Consider the following 15,465-nt stretch of genomic DNA (forward strand, 5'->3'; position numbering starts at 1 on the left):
GCTATACTGCTAAAAGCTTAAAACAAGGACTATCTAGCTGCTACCCTTAAAGGGTAGATCGAATACTGTATAAGAAGGGTTATATTAGCAGGTAGATAGGGTAGTAGTAGGTATAGGTAGTATTCGATAAAGAACTAGGAGGAGAAGGAGGAAGGCAGGCTAGTTAGCCTAACGCTAAGCGCTAAGCCCTGCCTAAGGCACTAAGACCCTAGCTTCACTCGAGCTAGTTATATACTAATCACGTATAGCCTCTAATACAAGGTACTATACCGTCTAATCGATAGCGAGGGTACTAAGGTTACTAAGGTACGGTAGTAAGGTTGTTATTATTGTTTAAGTATAGAATTAGTCGTAGAATAGTATTCGAGCTTGCTATCGCGCCTATAAAGATTACGTTATATTAGCCTTAGGGTCTAGCTAAGCCTAATCGGAAAGCGTCGCTTAGTACGGATAGCAAGGTCCGTACGGCTTAGCCGCACGCTAGCAAACTCAAAGTTTGATATTTATTGTTTAATTTAAGACAATAATACCTTCGATATACGAGACAACCTCTATAAGAAGTATAAACTAACTTAGAAAATACTAGAAAATTATATAAATACTTAATTATCGAAACGGGAAAGCGACCTACTAGACCGGATACTATTCTATAAAGATTCGAGCGATCTAAGCGACATTCCAACCTCCGAAGCTAATAAACTACCGTCTCTAATACTAGACGAGGATACCTTGTTCCTCTAATCTTCGAATACTATACGACTATCTACCTCGTAGTCCTCGAATATAGCGAATATAGTATAGCCGGCACCTACGCCTACAGTTACCGAGTTAAAGAGGCGTAGAAGAGGCAGGAATTAGCTAGATCTAGTATTGTAGGCGCATACGAGAGCACTAAAAGATAGGGAGCCTTTAAAGGTAGATAGAGGTAGGTATAAGGCCTTCTATTGTATCTACTACGACAATAACGACCCTAATCGGTATACGTTAAACTCTAGCAACGCGCTTTAGTACCTAGCAAAGAAGCACTTCATTTTTATCGGTAGCGAGAAGCGGAAACTTAATAGTACCTATTAGACTAAGATTGACCTCTCTACGTTATAGAAGAAGCAAGGCATTATTAACTCTAATAAGACTATTAATATCCTTAAAGGAGCCGCGGACAAGGACAGGTTTAGGTACGCCCTTGCTCGCTATTCTACGGCTAGCAGTATCGCTTATAACGCACTAGTTATAAAGGAATTTAGAGACGTTATATTAGCAGTTAACCTATACGTAGAACACGTCCTTTTAAAGAGCTATACTTTACTATATCCTCGCATTCTATATAACTTCGAGAGTTAGCGAGAACGAGTTAAAATAGTACTATTAGAAGCGCTTAGCTATCTTTACTTCTATACTAATATATAGAAGTTATAATACGGCTATAAGTTCTTCTAGGCTATTAATTGCTAGTATATTAATCTACGCGGTTAACTAGTCTAAATACTACTAGATATACTATATCTACCGCCTAGTTCTTATACTAGCGACTTCCTTGCGGAGGCCGTTCTTCTATACTTCTTAACCTTCTAAATCGCTAGCAAACTAGGCTAGATAACGACTAATAGCGGCTCTAATAACAATGCGCTTAGCCTAGCTATTAAGCGCTTTATAGACTCGCAAGGGCACTCGTACTAGAAGGACCGTCGGTTACGCTATATTAGCTATATTCTTAACCGTATAATAATAGCCTTTATATTTGCAAAGGACGTAGAGGCCGCGGAAAGCGAGGAGTTTAGTTAAACAGTGCTAACTACCGATAGTAATAGCGTATCTATTTCTAGGTAGCTTAATATAGACGTTAACTCCTTCGTTAAACAAGGTCTACTATAGCGGCTATTCGTACTCGCTAAGCTTCTACGCAAGAACGATAACTACAATATCTTCTAAGAGGTCTATAAAGCCTAGCCTCAATTGCTATATATAACTCTAAAGATCCCTAGCGAGATACGATAGAATAGTTAGCTTCTTATAATAGAAGAGGCTATTTAAACAAGGCCTATTCTAAATACCTTCTTCGATAGAATGCTATACCTCCGCGAGTTTAGCTTAGCTAAGGACGACTAGAAGGTCCTTACGTATACTCGGAGGTTCCTTAATCTATTTAAAGAGGTTACTCTTCGGCTAGAAGGCAACGCTATTACCTTCGATATATATTAAGAGTCTATAGAATATCTAAGAAGCTACTTTAGTCGCTCGGCCGCCGAGAATAAGTATAGAACAGTCCTTATTCGGTCTATTAACCTTGCAAGGGTACTATTTAACAAGTACTATAGCCTTAACTAGAAGAGCCCTCTCTACGTTACTATAATACTACTATATCTAACTCGGCGACTTGCTTAGCTTTAAGGCCGCTCTATAGTCGACGTAGATACCTTACTATCGCGTTGAAGAGCACTTTAGAACGATTATAAAGTACGCCTCGGAAGCTATTAACTATAGTCTATACCGTAACGCTTATTCGAAGGGCTCTCGGACCTTAAACGCTAGCAAATTAAGTCTTAGACCGACCTTATTACTACTAATAAGGACCCCTTCGAGGCCTTTATATACGCTAGTCTAATAGTACTACTACTAGTTAGCGAGAAGCCTATTCTTATAAGTCCTATTAACTAGTTGTAAGAAGGGTTATATTAGTAGGTAGATAGGGTAGTAGTAGGTATAAGTAGTATTCGATAGAGAACTAGGAGGAGAAGGAGGAAGGTAGGCTAGTTAGCCTAACGCTAAGCGCCAAGCCCTGCCTAAGGCACTAAGACCCTAGCTTTACTCGGCCTAATTATATGCTAATCACGTATAGCCTCTTTAGCCCTAATATACGCTTCCCTTCTAAAGGCCGCGCCCTCGTAGCCTATCTATATTCCAATCTCGACCTCTATTGCTACTAACTTAGCAAGTCTAATAAGCCGCTTAGCCGCGCTAAATTAAATACTTAACTACCTAATTATGTAACTATATCAAACCTTACCTCTAAAACAATACAATGTATAACTCTAACTACGCTATCTCTATATATAATAGACTATAAAGTAATATATATCTATAAGAATTGAGGGCCTTCGACTAATTATAATACGAGCGCGTCTTCCCTACTATAATAGGTAGACGTACGAGGTATTACAGCCCTGCCTCCATTCTAAGTAATATCGTACCGAGTTCTTTACGTCTACTCTTAAAAGACCTAGCAATGTCCGCTTCCGAGGGTTGTTCTTATTATTACGAGGACTATTATTGTTCGTAGTTTCGCTAGCCCTAATTGGTTAGGTTTGGCAGCCTTTAAGTATTAATCTTATCTTATCTTTTCAAAAAACACAGCTCGTCTAGTTTCTATAGGTAAAGGCTATTATAAGTGTAGTAGTAGAGGTTCGCCTCGCTTAAAGGGTTAGAAAGATCGAAGAGTAACCTATTATCCGCAAGATCGACCCCGGCTAGCTTAGCTCTATAGTTTTGCCCTTAGTTAGTTAGTCTATCGAGCTACTTAATCCTTTTAAGCCTTAATATTTTGACTTAGCCTTAAAGTTTTGATCAAAGTTTTAATTAAAGGTGCCTTAGGCTCGTAGTACGGGTAAGGTTATATTATAGGCATAGTAACAATAGTAAGTAATGTTAATAATAGCGGCGCTAGCCGTCTTAGCGCTAACTTTACCTTGCTTCTAATTTCCTTCTTTAACTAATAATAACTTAGCAACACCGTTACTAACATAGCCGCGCCGGCCGCGCTATTATAAGCGCGACGCCGTCCTCGCCGATCGCCTAGGCCTCGAGGCCTTAATAGAATAAAGGAATAAGAGGGAGCGTTAAAGAAGGGTCTTATAGGGGCGCTAGTAAAGAGATAGCGTTAACACTTAGTGCGCATTCACTATAGTAGTATAGTCTTATTATCCCTTACTAACAATTGTCTTACCTCTAATTAGTTAGCTAATAGCACCCTAGGGGTAGTATTATTCCTAGGCGATATTATAGGCCCTTAGCCTTCTTCTTGTTCTTTATACTAGTCTAATACTTATTTAATAACTTAGTTATGTCCTCGAAGGAACCTTTAGCTTCCTACGAGTCCTATTTAGGTAGATAGCCTTGCTATCTTAGCAGGTACTCCTTCTTGCCTTGTCTAGTCCGATACTTTAGTATACGCTCTATAGACTATAGTTCTTTACTATTAGCTAAGACTTCTTCTAACTCGGTAGGCGCTTTATCGCCTTTACGCTAGTAGTATAGTTTAAGGAGGGATATATAGAAGGTGTTATAGATAGTATAATAGGGTAGAAGCTATAACTAGTAGGCCTATATGCCCTTAGCCTCTCGAATGCGGAATAGGCTAATATATCTTAGTGCGAGCTTAGGCCTTGTTTTGCTATTAGGTAATAGGTGTTTGCGGATACAGAGGTTCTTAGTACTTAGCATAACTATATCGCCTTATTTAAAGGTTATTAGTATATAGCGCTTATCGTAGTAGGTCTTTTAGTACTCTTAAGCCCTTGTTAGCTTCTTAGCTATCTTAGTATAGATTTCTCGCATCTTCTAGACACGTTCTATTACCGCTAGTATTTCTAGTACTTAACGCGCTTCCCTTTCCTTACGCTCGGCCTCGAGCGGTAGGGGGTCTTGTAGTATAGTAGCGTTCTAGCCTATTATAGCTATATATAGTAACACCTTAGTTAATAAGTAGACACTGTTATTATATACGAATTTAGCTAGTTGCAGGAGGTTAACCTAGTCGCCGGGGTTCTCGTTAATGTAACTGCGTAGGTACTACTACAGGGTAGCATTCTGCCTCTCTATTTAACCGTTAGTCTATAGATAGAAGGCTATTAATAGCCGATGCTTTAGTCTTAGCTATAGGCATATTTCGCTCTAATAGTAAGATATTAGTATCGATCTACGATTAGATACTATCCCCTTAGGGGTTCCCTAATAGGTATAGAAGATATTAGTCTATAGCGCTTCTACTATATTAATAGCAGTCTAATCTTTCTGCGCCGGGATGTATCGAGCGCCTTTAGTAAATCGATCTACTATAATAAGAATAGCATTATATATATCCTTGCTGCCCCTACGCTTAGTAGGAGGAAGGCCTATAATAAAATCTATTATAAGCTCTACGAATAGCTTCCTAGGAATAGGAAGTAAAGACAACTCGCTAAATAGCAGGTGCTTTAGTACTTTAATACGCTAGTATACTACGTAGGTCTGTACGTATTCTTTTATATGCCGTTTACTATTCGGCTAGTAGTATATACGCGATAGTAGCTCGTGCGACCTCTCTATACTATAGTAACTAGCGAGCTTACTATTATAGTGCCTCTTTAAAAGCTCTTATCTAATCGATTGTTTAGCGGGGATATAGTATCTGCCCTTAAACCTTAAGTAACCTTTGTCGTCAATCGACTAATTACTCTTACTAGATCGAGTCGTTCGCCTACTTATAAGCCTATTAATACGTTTAATAGCAAAGGCGTCCCTCTGCTAAGTACGCAATAGCTTATCTATAAACGATTAACTATCCCCGTTTGTAAGATTATTTAATAGCACCCGTACTATTAAACGAGGTACGTATTATATATATCTAATATGTAAGAAGGGTTATATTAGCAGGTAGATAGGGTAGCGGTAAATTAGTGTAGTATTCGATAGAGATCTAAGAGGAGAGGGAGGAAGGCAGGCAAGTTAGTCTAACGCTAAGCGCTAAGCCCTACCTAAGGCACTAAGACCCTAGCTTTACTCGAGCCTAGTTATATGCTAATTACGTGTAACCTCTTTAGTCCTAATACACGCTTCCCTTCTAAAGGCCGCGCCCTCGTAGCCGGTCTTTGTTCTAACCTCTATCGCTACTAACTTAATAGGTCTAATAAGCTGCTCGATCCGCGCTAAATTAAACACGTAACTACCGATTATATAACTATATCAAACCTCACCTCTAATACAATACAATATCTAACTCTAACTGCGCTATTACTACGGCTATAGTAACAATAAGGTGCTATATAGCTATATAAATTGAAGGCTAGCAACTAATTACAATACGAGCGCACCTTCCCTACTACAATAGGTAGGTATATAGAGTATTATAGTACTGCCCCCGTTCTTAGTAAGGTTGTCCGAGTTCTTTGCGTCTACTCTTAAAAGACCTAGAAATGTCCGCTCCGAGGGTTTGTCCGTTCCGAGGGTTGTTCTTATTGTTACGAGGACTATTATTTACTGTCGTAGTTTTACTAGCCCTAATTAGTTAGGTTTAGCAGCCTTTAATTGTTAATCTTATCTTATTTTTTTTAAAAAACACAGCTCGTCTGGTTTCTATAGATAAAGGCTGTTATAAGTATAGTAGTAGAGGTTCGCCTCGCTTAGGGGGTTAGATAGATCGAGGAGTAACCTATTGTCCGCAAGATCGACCCCGGCTAGCTTAGCTCTATAGTTTTGCCCTTAGTTAGTCTACTAGTCGCTTAATCTTTTAGGCGGCTTAAAGTTTTAACCAAAGTTTTAATCAACCCCTTAGTGCCTTAGGCTCGTAGTATAGGTAAGGTTGTGTTTGTAGGCGTAGTAATAATAGCAAGTAATATTAATAATAGCGGCGCTAGCCGTCTTAGCGCTAACTTTACCTTACTTCTAATTTCCTTCTTTAACTAATAACAACTCGGCAATACTATTACTAATATAGCTATATCCTTCCTTTCTTAAATAGTAACATACTCCGCAATACTATTACTAATATAGCCGCGCCGGCCGCGCTGTCGTTATTATTATTATTACTATCCGCGCGCGCTATCCCCGCTAACCGCCTAGGCCTCGAGATCTTAATAGAATAAGGGGGCGCTAAGAGAAGGGTCTTATAGGGTACGCTAATAAAGAGGTAGTTTCCTAAAAGAGTTGCGAATAGTTAACGCGTTATAGCGCGTTTATTAGCACTCGGTACGCGTTTACTATAGTAGTATAGTCTTATTGTCCTAGTTTGCCGGCCTCTAATTAGTTAGCTAATAACACCCTAGGGGTGCTATTAATCCTAGGCCTTAGTAGTAACATTATAGGCCCTTAGCCTTCTTCTTGTTCTTTGTACTAGTCTAATACTTATCTAATAACTTAGCTATATCCTCGAAGGAATCTTTAGCCTCCTACGAGTCCTATTTAGGTAAATAGCCTTACTATCTTAGGAGGTACTCCTTCTTGCCTTGTCTAGTCCGATGCTTTAGGATACGTTCTATAGACTATAGCTCTTCACCGTCGGCTAGTATCTCTTTATATTTAGTAGGGGCTTCTTTAGGGCCTCCGCGGTAGTAGTATAGTTTAAGGAGGGAGATATAGAAGGTATTATAGATAGTGTAGTATAGTAGGAGCTATAACTAATAGGCCTAGCTATTGCCCTTCGGTTCTCGGATTCGGAATAGGCTAATAAACCGTAGTGCTAGTTTAGGGCGCGTTTTACTATTAGGTAATAGGTGTTTACGGATACAGAGGTTCTTTATACTAAGTATAACTATATCGCCTTGCTTAAAGGTTATCGGTATATAGTGTTTGTTATAATAGGCCTTCTAATAGGCCTAGGCCTTTGCTAGTTTATTAGCTATCTTAGCGTAAATCTCTCGCATCTTTTAAACCCTCTCGATAGCCGCTAGTATTTTAGGGGCTTAACGCGCTTCCCTTTCCTTGCGCTCGGCCTCGAGCGAGGTAAATAGATCTTGTAGTAAGGCAGCGTTTTAGCCTATTATAGCTATATATAGTAAAACCTTAGTTAATGAATGCACGCTATTATTATATACAAATTCGGCCGGTTATAGGTAGACCCCGTAGTGGTTCGGGTTGGTTTAGTTTGGTTTACTAAGCCGAAACTCTAGTTTGGTTTAGGTTGGTTTGCTAAGCAACTATATAAGTAGCTAGTTCGAACCATATAATTTATCGGTTTTTAAGAAGTATACGAATGTATACGTAGCTTCAAGCAAGCCCTTTGTAAGACTTAGCAGTATAGCCGGTAGCGTAGCCGGCATTTTTAGTCCTTAGTACTTATAGAATTTTCGAATCCTACTTAGGCTACGTAGTTGTATAAAGGTACTTATATAACCTCAAATCTATAGACAATTAGCTAAAGGCACTAACTAATCAAAAGCATATATACATATATACAAGGCATTATAGTTCAGTTCGGAAACTGCACTCCTTAGGTATGAATTTTATCCTTTCGTTTACGGTTCAATTCCCTAACTGCTTAGTAGAATGTCTTTATCTAGATCTAGGCAGAACTTATCGATTTCCCTAGAAGTCCTCCTCCTTAAGAAGTTTATACACTTTCCTACCGAACTATTCGACAATATTAAGTACTAGGATAGCTCCTCCCTCGGTATCGGTATAGTATATAAAAGAGCTATAAGGCAGCTCTACAGAACGTTCTACCAGTTACTCGCTATACTAAGGCCGAATACTAGTTCGTTCCTTAGAACTCTTAGTTATTTAGGAGATATAAAGGGTAGGGCAGGTAGTAACTTCGTATTATATAAGGAGGTAGAGGCTGCTATAGAAGAGGCCTTTAACCTATAGAAGATAGTAAAAGATATAGAGGCAGCTACAGGTCTAGGTACCTAGTTGAATTTCTAGTAGGTAGAGTATAAAGATATTTAGAGGGAGTATTAGGTAGAGTTGCGAAGGCAGGTATATAATATACTCTAGAAAACAGGGATAGTGCCTATAACTATAACTATTAGGCTCTTCAACCTTCCTTATTTTTCCCTATTTTCTTTTTATAAAAATCTAAACTAATATAAATCAACCGGAATGTCTATCTTCTTTTAGTTCTTTAAAAAACCTAGCAGCGTAGCTAGCAGAGTAGCCGGCAGCGTAGCCGGCAGCGTAGCCGGCCTTTTTACTCCTTAGTACTAACGGGATTTTAGGAGACTTCTATTCCGTACGGCTAATAAAGTATACTATACTATATATATATACTTAGAGAGTATTTAGAGCGCCGTATATAGCGCCGTATAATAGCGGCTTATTTCGCATATAGAAAAGCTTATAGATAACACTACGAACATCCTTTCTACTAGAACATCTATCCTACCTAGTACCGTCTCGAATGTAGACATTCTAGCCTTTTAGAATCTAATCGAGTACTTTAAAATCCTTATCTATAATCGTTATACGCTTCGCGTAGATAGCTATAAGGTTAACCGCTAAAATAGTATTAGTATAGTCCGAAAAGAGGTAGAAGAGAAATATATATTCGAAGATACGAACTAGGTAGGCTTCTATAGCCTCTTAAAGGGCGCCTATCGCGGAGGCTTAGAAGCGAAGGTCCGTTCTATAATCCTAGGCAATTTCGCGAATAAGTCGTTAGAAAGGAGCTTTACGGATTAGGAGCTTAGAACTCTTCTAATATTACCGAATCTAACGGAGGGCTACGGCTAAAGAAGGATTAGTAAAAAGATAGTAAGAATGCCGGCTACGCTGCCGGCTACGCTACCGGCTACGCTACCGGCTACGCTACCGGCTATAAATAGGACTTACTTCCTAGGCGCTATCGACGCTTCGCACGATTGCTATTAGGGCTAAAGAGGCTATACGTGATTGGCATGTAACTAGGCCGAGTAAAGCTAGGGTCTCGATGCCTTAGGCAGGGCTTAGCGCTTAGCGTTAGGCTAACTCTCCTGCCTTCCTCCCTCTCCTCCTAGATCCTTATCGAATACTACACTGATTTACTACTACCCTATCTACCTGCTAACATAACCCTTCTTATATAGTATTCGATCTACCCTTTAAGGGCAGTAGCTAGATAGTCCTTATTTTAAGCTTTTAGCGGTATAGCTATAATAACTAATCTAACTATATTGCGCCCGAAGAACGGGACCTATACGTACTATTCTATCGAAACAACCGTACTAATTATTAAGCAAGGCCTTCTATACGGCCTATTATACCGAGTTAATCGCACTAAGCCGATATCTACTAATTCCGCTACATCCGCATCTTAGGGGCCTATAATACATTATTAGTGTTACCCCTTACAATAGCCGGCTTATTACGAAGCAACAACAACCGTGCTACCGCTAGCAGCGCTAGCAATAACAACGCTAGTAGCACAGTTCCCGCTAAAGTGCCTACTAAAGTGCCTCCTACTAAAGAGCCTACCGGAGAGCCTGTTAAAGAAGAACCTATAATTCTAGGTAACGACCTAGAATTGCCTATCGACGACATTCTTAACAATATTATTAACCGTCGATATAGCTAACTAGCCTTTAGCCCCCAACTAGTAGGGAGACTCTAAGAAGCTACCTAAAACAGGCTTACTGCCCTACGTTAAGAACAATAGCTAAAGGATAATCTCCTCGAGATTCGCCGCCTATAGGAAGCCCTAACAACTACTGCTAGACTAGAACTAGTAGCAGGACCTTCCATTTAAAAGAAGGATACTAAGCTTAAAGACTGTACCGTATTTAATAGCTCTAGCCGCAAGCAGTACAATAATTACATACATAATTGTAAATTGAACTAGCGGAATGCACTAAGGGCCCTGCTAGACGACTATTCGCTAGTCGTCTATGCTATGTAATACATTAATGGAGACCTAAAACGCACCTAGGATAACTATTTTGACTCCCTTAACGATTAGACCGCTATTTAGTAGCAGACCTACAAAACCATTATGCTAGATACCCTTAGAAACCCTATACTAAGGCAATAATATGCTTAGGACTAATACCTTCGAGCTAAACAAAAGACTAATCAATCGGCTCGCTTATTTAAGGCCTATTTAAAGACCCTCGAGGACGATCTACTAGCTAAGACCGACTCTATCTAGATTTCCGAAATACGCCCTAAATTGCGATAGGAATTGGTCCTTAAATTAGACCGCCGCCGTGTGTTTGAACAGACCAACCTAATACGCATTCAATTTATAGTCGAGGTAGAAACAGCTAAACGAGCTATCTAGCTCTAGTAACGACTAGAATTAAGGATCCGACCTGCTAGCAACCGTAGCAACCGTAGCCGCGGAGGAAACCAAGGTTCCTACTAAGACAACAATACTAACAATAGGAACAGTAACGATCGTAGAAGAAGCCGTAGCCGGCGGCTATATAGAGGAGGCCGCGATAGGGGCCGTAGAAGGGGCTCGTATCCCTATAGTACTAATCGCTCGGCTAATAATAGCGGCAATAGCTATAGCAATCCCCTAACCGGACTAAAGTGCTTCAATTGTAACAGTACTAGCTATCTACTAGGCCAATACGACAAACCTAAGAACTAGGCCCGAATCGACCGTACTACCGCTAAGTACCGAAAGCACCTTTTAGTAGCTAACGCTACCCCTATAGGCCAACCTTCGAAAAAAGAATAAGCGCCGCACTAACTGTTAGCCTTATACGGCGTAAGACTATCGATATTGTGCTAGCTATTATACGTACCTATCTCGTATCGGACACGTATAGAACTAACTATAAGACTAAGGTTATACTAGATCTAGGAAATTCAGTTAGCGCCCTTATTAGCTATCGCCTAGCTAAGCAATTAGACCTTCGACAACTGCCTAGGACTAACCTACTAACCCTTGCTTAGTTTAATAACGCTCGGCACTTGACCTACGGAGCCTACTATGTCTATATAGCCCTAAAGGACGACCTCGGCAATAAGCGCCTGCTAAACTTTACTGCCTACGCAGTAGACATAGATAGCCTCCTCTCCGATATTATTATTAGCAACCCTGTTCTTAAGTACTACGCTATAGTTATAGACCTAGGCCTTTAATAGTAGCGATTTAGAATCGCTCGGAAAGAGGATATTAAACACATCGATGTTAGCGAGTGCCCTAATAATATTAGGGTCCTATTTATTAGCAACCTAACCCTAGCTAATCCGACGGTCGACCTGCTCGGTAATAATAATAAGCCTATGCTCCCTAATAGCATAGATCCTAATTAGCTTGCTCGTATACTAGAGCCTATCCGAGAGACCTATATTAATGTGTTTAAATACTACCTAGCATCGACATTGCCTATATTCAAAGAGACGGATTATAAGATTGACATTATAGAGGGCAAAGAGGTTCCTTTTAGCCCCCTCTATAACCTTAGTAAACGAGAGCTTGCTATACTACGTAAGTACCTAGAGGAAAACCTAGCTAATAGCCGCATTCGGTATAGTAACAGCCCTACTAGTGTACCTATCCTGTTTGTTCTAAAGAAGGATAGTAGCCTACGTTTATACGTCGATTACCGTAGACTTAATGCTATTACTATTAAAGACCGCTGTCTACTTCCGCTTATTAATAAGACCCTCGATCGCCTTTCTAGGGCTTACTTCTATACTATACTAGATATTAAGGATGCGTACTATCGTATCTGTATTCGCAAGGGCGATGAATAGAAGACGGCCTTTCGCACTCGTTATAGCTATTTCGAGTACTTAGTTATACTATTTAGGCTAGCTAATGCCCCTACTACATTCTAGTCCTATATTAATCGGGCCCTTTCGGGCCTATTAGATTACCTCTATATAGTTTACCTAGATAACATCCTAGTTTATATACACTCTCCTAACATTGCGGAATACTAGGCTATAGTCCGTAAGGTACTCGATCGCCTAAGGGCCTATAGTTTATACTGCAAACCCTCTAAATGTACCTTTGCTGCTAAAGAGGTATCCTTCCTTAGCTTCCTCGTATTAACCGAAGGTGTTAAGGCTAATCCTAATCGGATTAAGACTATTACTAAGTAGCCAACCCCTACTAGTATTAAGGAGCTTCAATTATTCCTCGGCTTCGCTAATTTCTATCGTCGCTTTATTAAGGGCTATTTACGGCATATAATGCCCCTAACTGAGCTTACTAAAACTAAGGCTAACCTAACTAGAGAGTTCAAATAGACTAACAGAGCACAAGCCGCGTTTAACGGTTTGAAGAAGCGATTCACTAAAGTCCCTTTATTACACTATTTTATACTAAATAAGCAGATCCGAATTGAGACTAACGCTTTACAGTTCGCTATATTAGCTATAATGTCTTAGCAGTTAGACAGTAACTACTACTAGCACCTAGTTGCCTTCTTCTCGAGAAAGATAATTAATGCTAAGCGTCGCTACGAGACCTACGAGTAAGAGCTCTTAGCTATTATCGAGGCCTTTAAGCATTAGAGGCACTACCTCGATAGGGCTTAATATACAATACAGGTCTATACAGACTATAACAACCTCCGTAGAATCACGAAGGTTACTAGGGTTATAGGTCGATAGGCTAGATAGGCCGTCTACCTCGCTAGGTTTGATTTTAATATATTACATCGGCTAGGCGTAAGCAACCCTACTAATAGCCTATCTAGGCGACCTAATTACGACAGCGGGACTTAGCAATCCATTAATTCATTGTTTCTAACCCTGTAGTATAAGATTGCTATAGCCTATATTGTTAATAAGCACGCGTAGGATAAGCGGCTTACCGGACTCCGCGACGGCTTAAAGCATATTAATGCTCTTGCTATATTAATAGTGCGTATTAAGGCAAGAGCTAAGGACACAGATAGGAGAAGTTATAATAACTCCCTAGTCGATATCGCTATATACAGTAACAGCGATTAAAGCACTAATGCAGTTAATCCGGCTACTAGTGCTATTAGATGTATATAATGCATACCTCGTTTAATAGCGAGGGTGCTATTAAATAACCTTGCAAATAGGGATAGTTAATCGTTTATAGACGAGCTATTACGTGCTTAGTAGAGGGACGCCTTTGCTGCTAAACGTATCGATAAGCTTATAAGTAGGCGAAAGACTCGATCTAGTAAGAGTAACAATTAGTCGATCGATAACAAAGGTTATTTAAAGTTTAAGGGCAGATACTATATCCCCGCTAAACATTCGATCCGACAAGAACTTCTTAAGCGACACTATAATAGTAAGCTTGCCGGTTACTATAGCACAGAGAGGTCGTACGAGCTACTATCGCGCATATACTACTAGCCGAATAGTAAGCGGGATATAAAGGACTACGTAAACACGTATACCGTATATTAACGAGTTAAAGCGCCGAAGCACTTGCTATTCGGCGAGTTGTCTTCACTCCCTGTCCTAAAGAAGCTATTTGCAGAGCTTATAATAGACTTTATTATAGGACTTCCGCCTACTAAGCGTAGGGGGGAAGTGTATAATACTATCCTTGTTATAGTAGATCGATTTACTAAGGGCGCTCGATACATCCCGGCGCGTAAGGATTAGACTGCTATTAATATAGTAGAGGCGCTATAGACTAACATCTTCTATACCTATTAGGGAACCCCTAAAGGGATAGTCTCTAACCGAGGCTCGATATTTATATCGCACTATTAGAGCGAAATATGCCTATAGCTAAGACTGAAGCATCGGCTATTAACAGCCTTCTATCTACAGACTAACGGTCAAATAGAGAGGCAGAATGCTACCCTATAGTAGTACCTACGCAGTTACATTAATAAGAACCCCGAGGACTAGGTCAACCTTCTATAACCGGCCGAATTTGTATACAACAATAGCGTACATTTATTAACTAAGGTTTCACTATATATAGCTATAATAGGCCAAAACGCTGCCTTACTATAAGACCTATTTACCTCGCTCGAGGCCGAGCGTAAGGAAAGCGAAGCGCGTTAAGCCCCTAAAATACTAGCGGCTATCGAGAGGGTTCAAAAGATGCGAGAGATTTACGCTAAGATAGCTAACAAACTAGCAAAGGCCTAGGCCTATTAGAAGGCCTATTATAACAAACACTATATACCGATAACCTTTAAGCAAGGCGATATAGTTATGCTTAGTACAAAGAACCTCCGTATCCGCAAACACCTATTACCTAATAGCAAAACACGCCCCAAACTAGCACTACGGTTTATTAGCCTATTCCGAATCCGAGAACCGAAGGGCAATAGCTAGGCCTATTAGTTATAGCTCCTACTACACTACACTATCTATAACACCTTCTATATCTCCCTCCTTAAACTATACTACTACCGCGGAGACCCTAATAAAGAAGCCTCTACTAAATATAAAGAAATACTAGCCGACGGTAAAGAGCTATAGTCTATAGAACGTATCCTATAGCACCGGACTAGGAAAGGCAAGAAGGAGTACCTGCTAAGATAGTAAGGCTATTTACCTAAATAGGACTCGTAGGAAGCTAAAGCCTCTTTTAAAGACATAACTAAGTTGTTAGATAAGTATTAGACTAGTATAAAGAACAAGAAGAAGGCTAAAAGCTCGTAATGTTACTAAGGCTTAGGATTAATAGCACCCCCGGGGTGCTATTAGCTAACTAATTAGAGGCCGACAAACTAGGACAATAAGACTACACTACTATAGTAGACGCGCACTAAGCATTAACAAACGCGCTATAACTGTTAACTAATCGCCTGCTCTTTTAAGGGATCTACCCCTTTACTAGCGCACGTAACAAGGCCCTCCTCTTAGTATTTAAGTCCCCCTCTTGTTCCTTTCTTC

Source organism: Pseudocercospora fijiensis (assembly GCF_000340215.1).
Source record: "Pseudocercospora fijiensis CIRAD86 unplaced genomic scaffold MYCFIscaffold_1, whole genome shotgun sequence".
NCBI lineage: Eukaryota > Fungi > Ascomycota > Dothideomycetes > Mycosphaerellales > Mycosphaerellaceae > Pseudocercospora > Pseudocercospora fijiensis.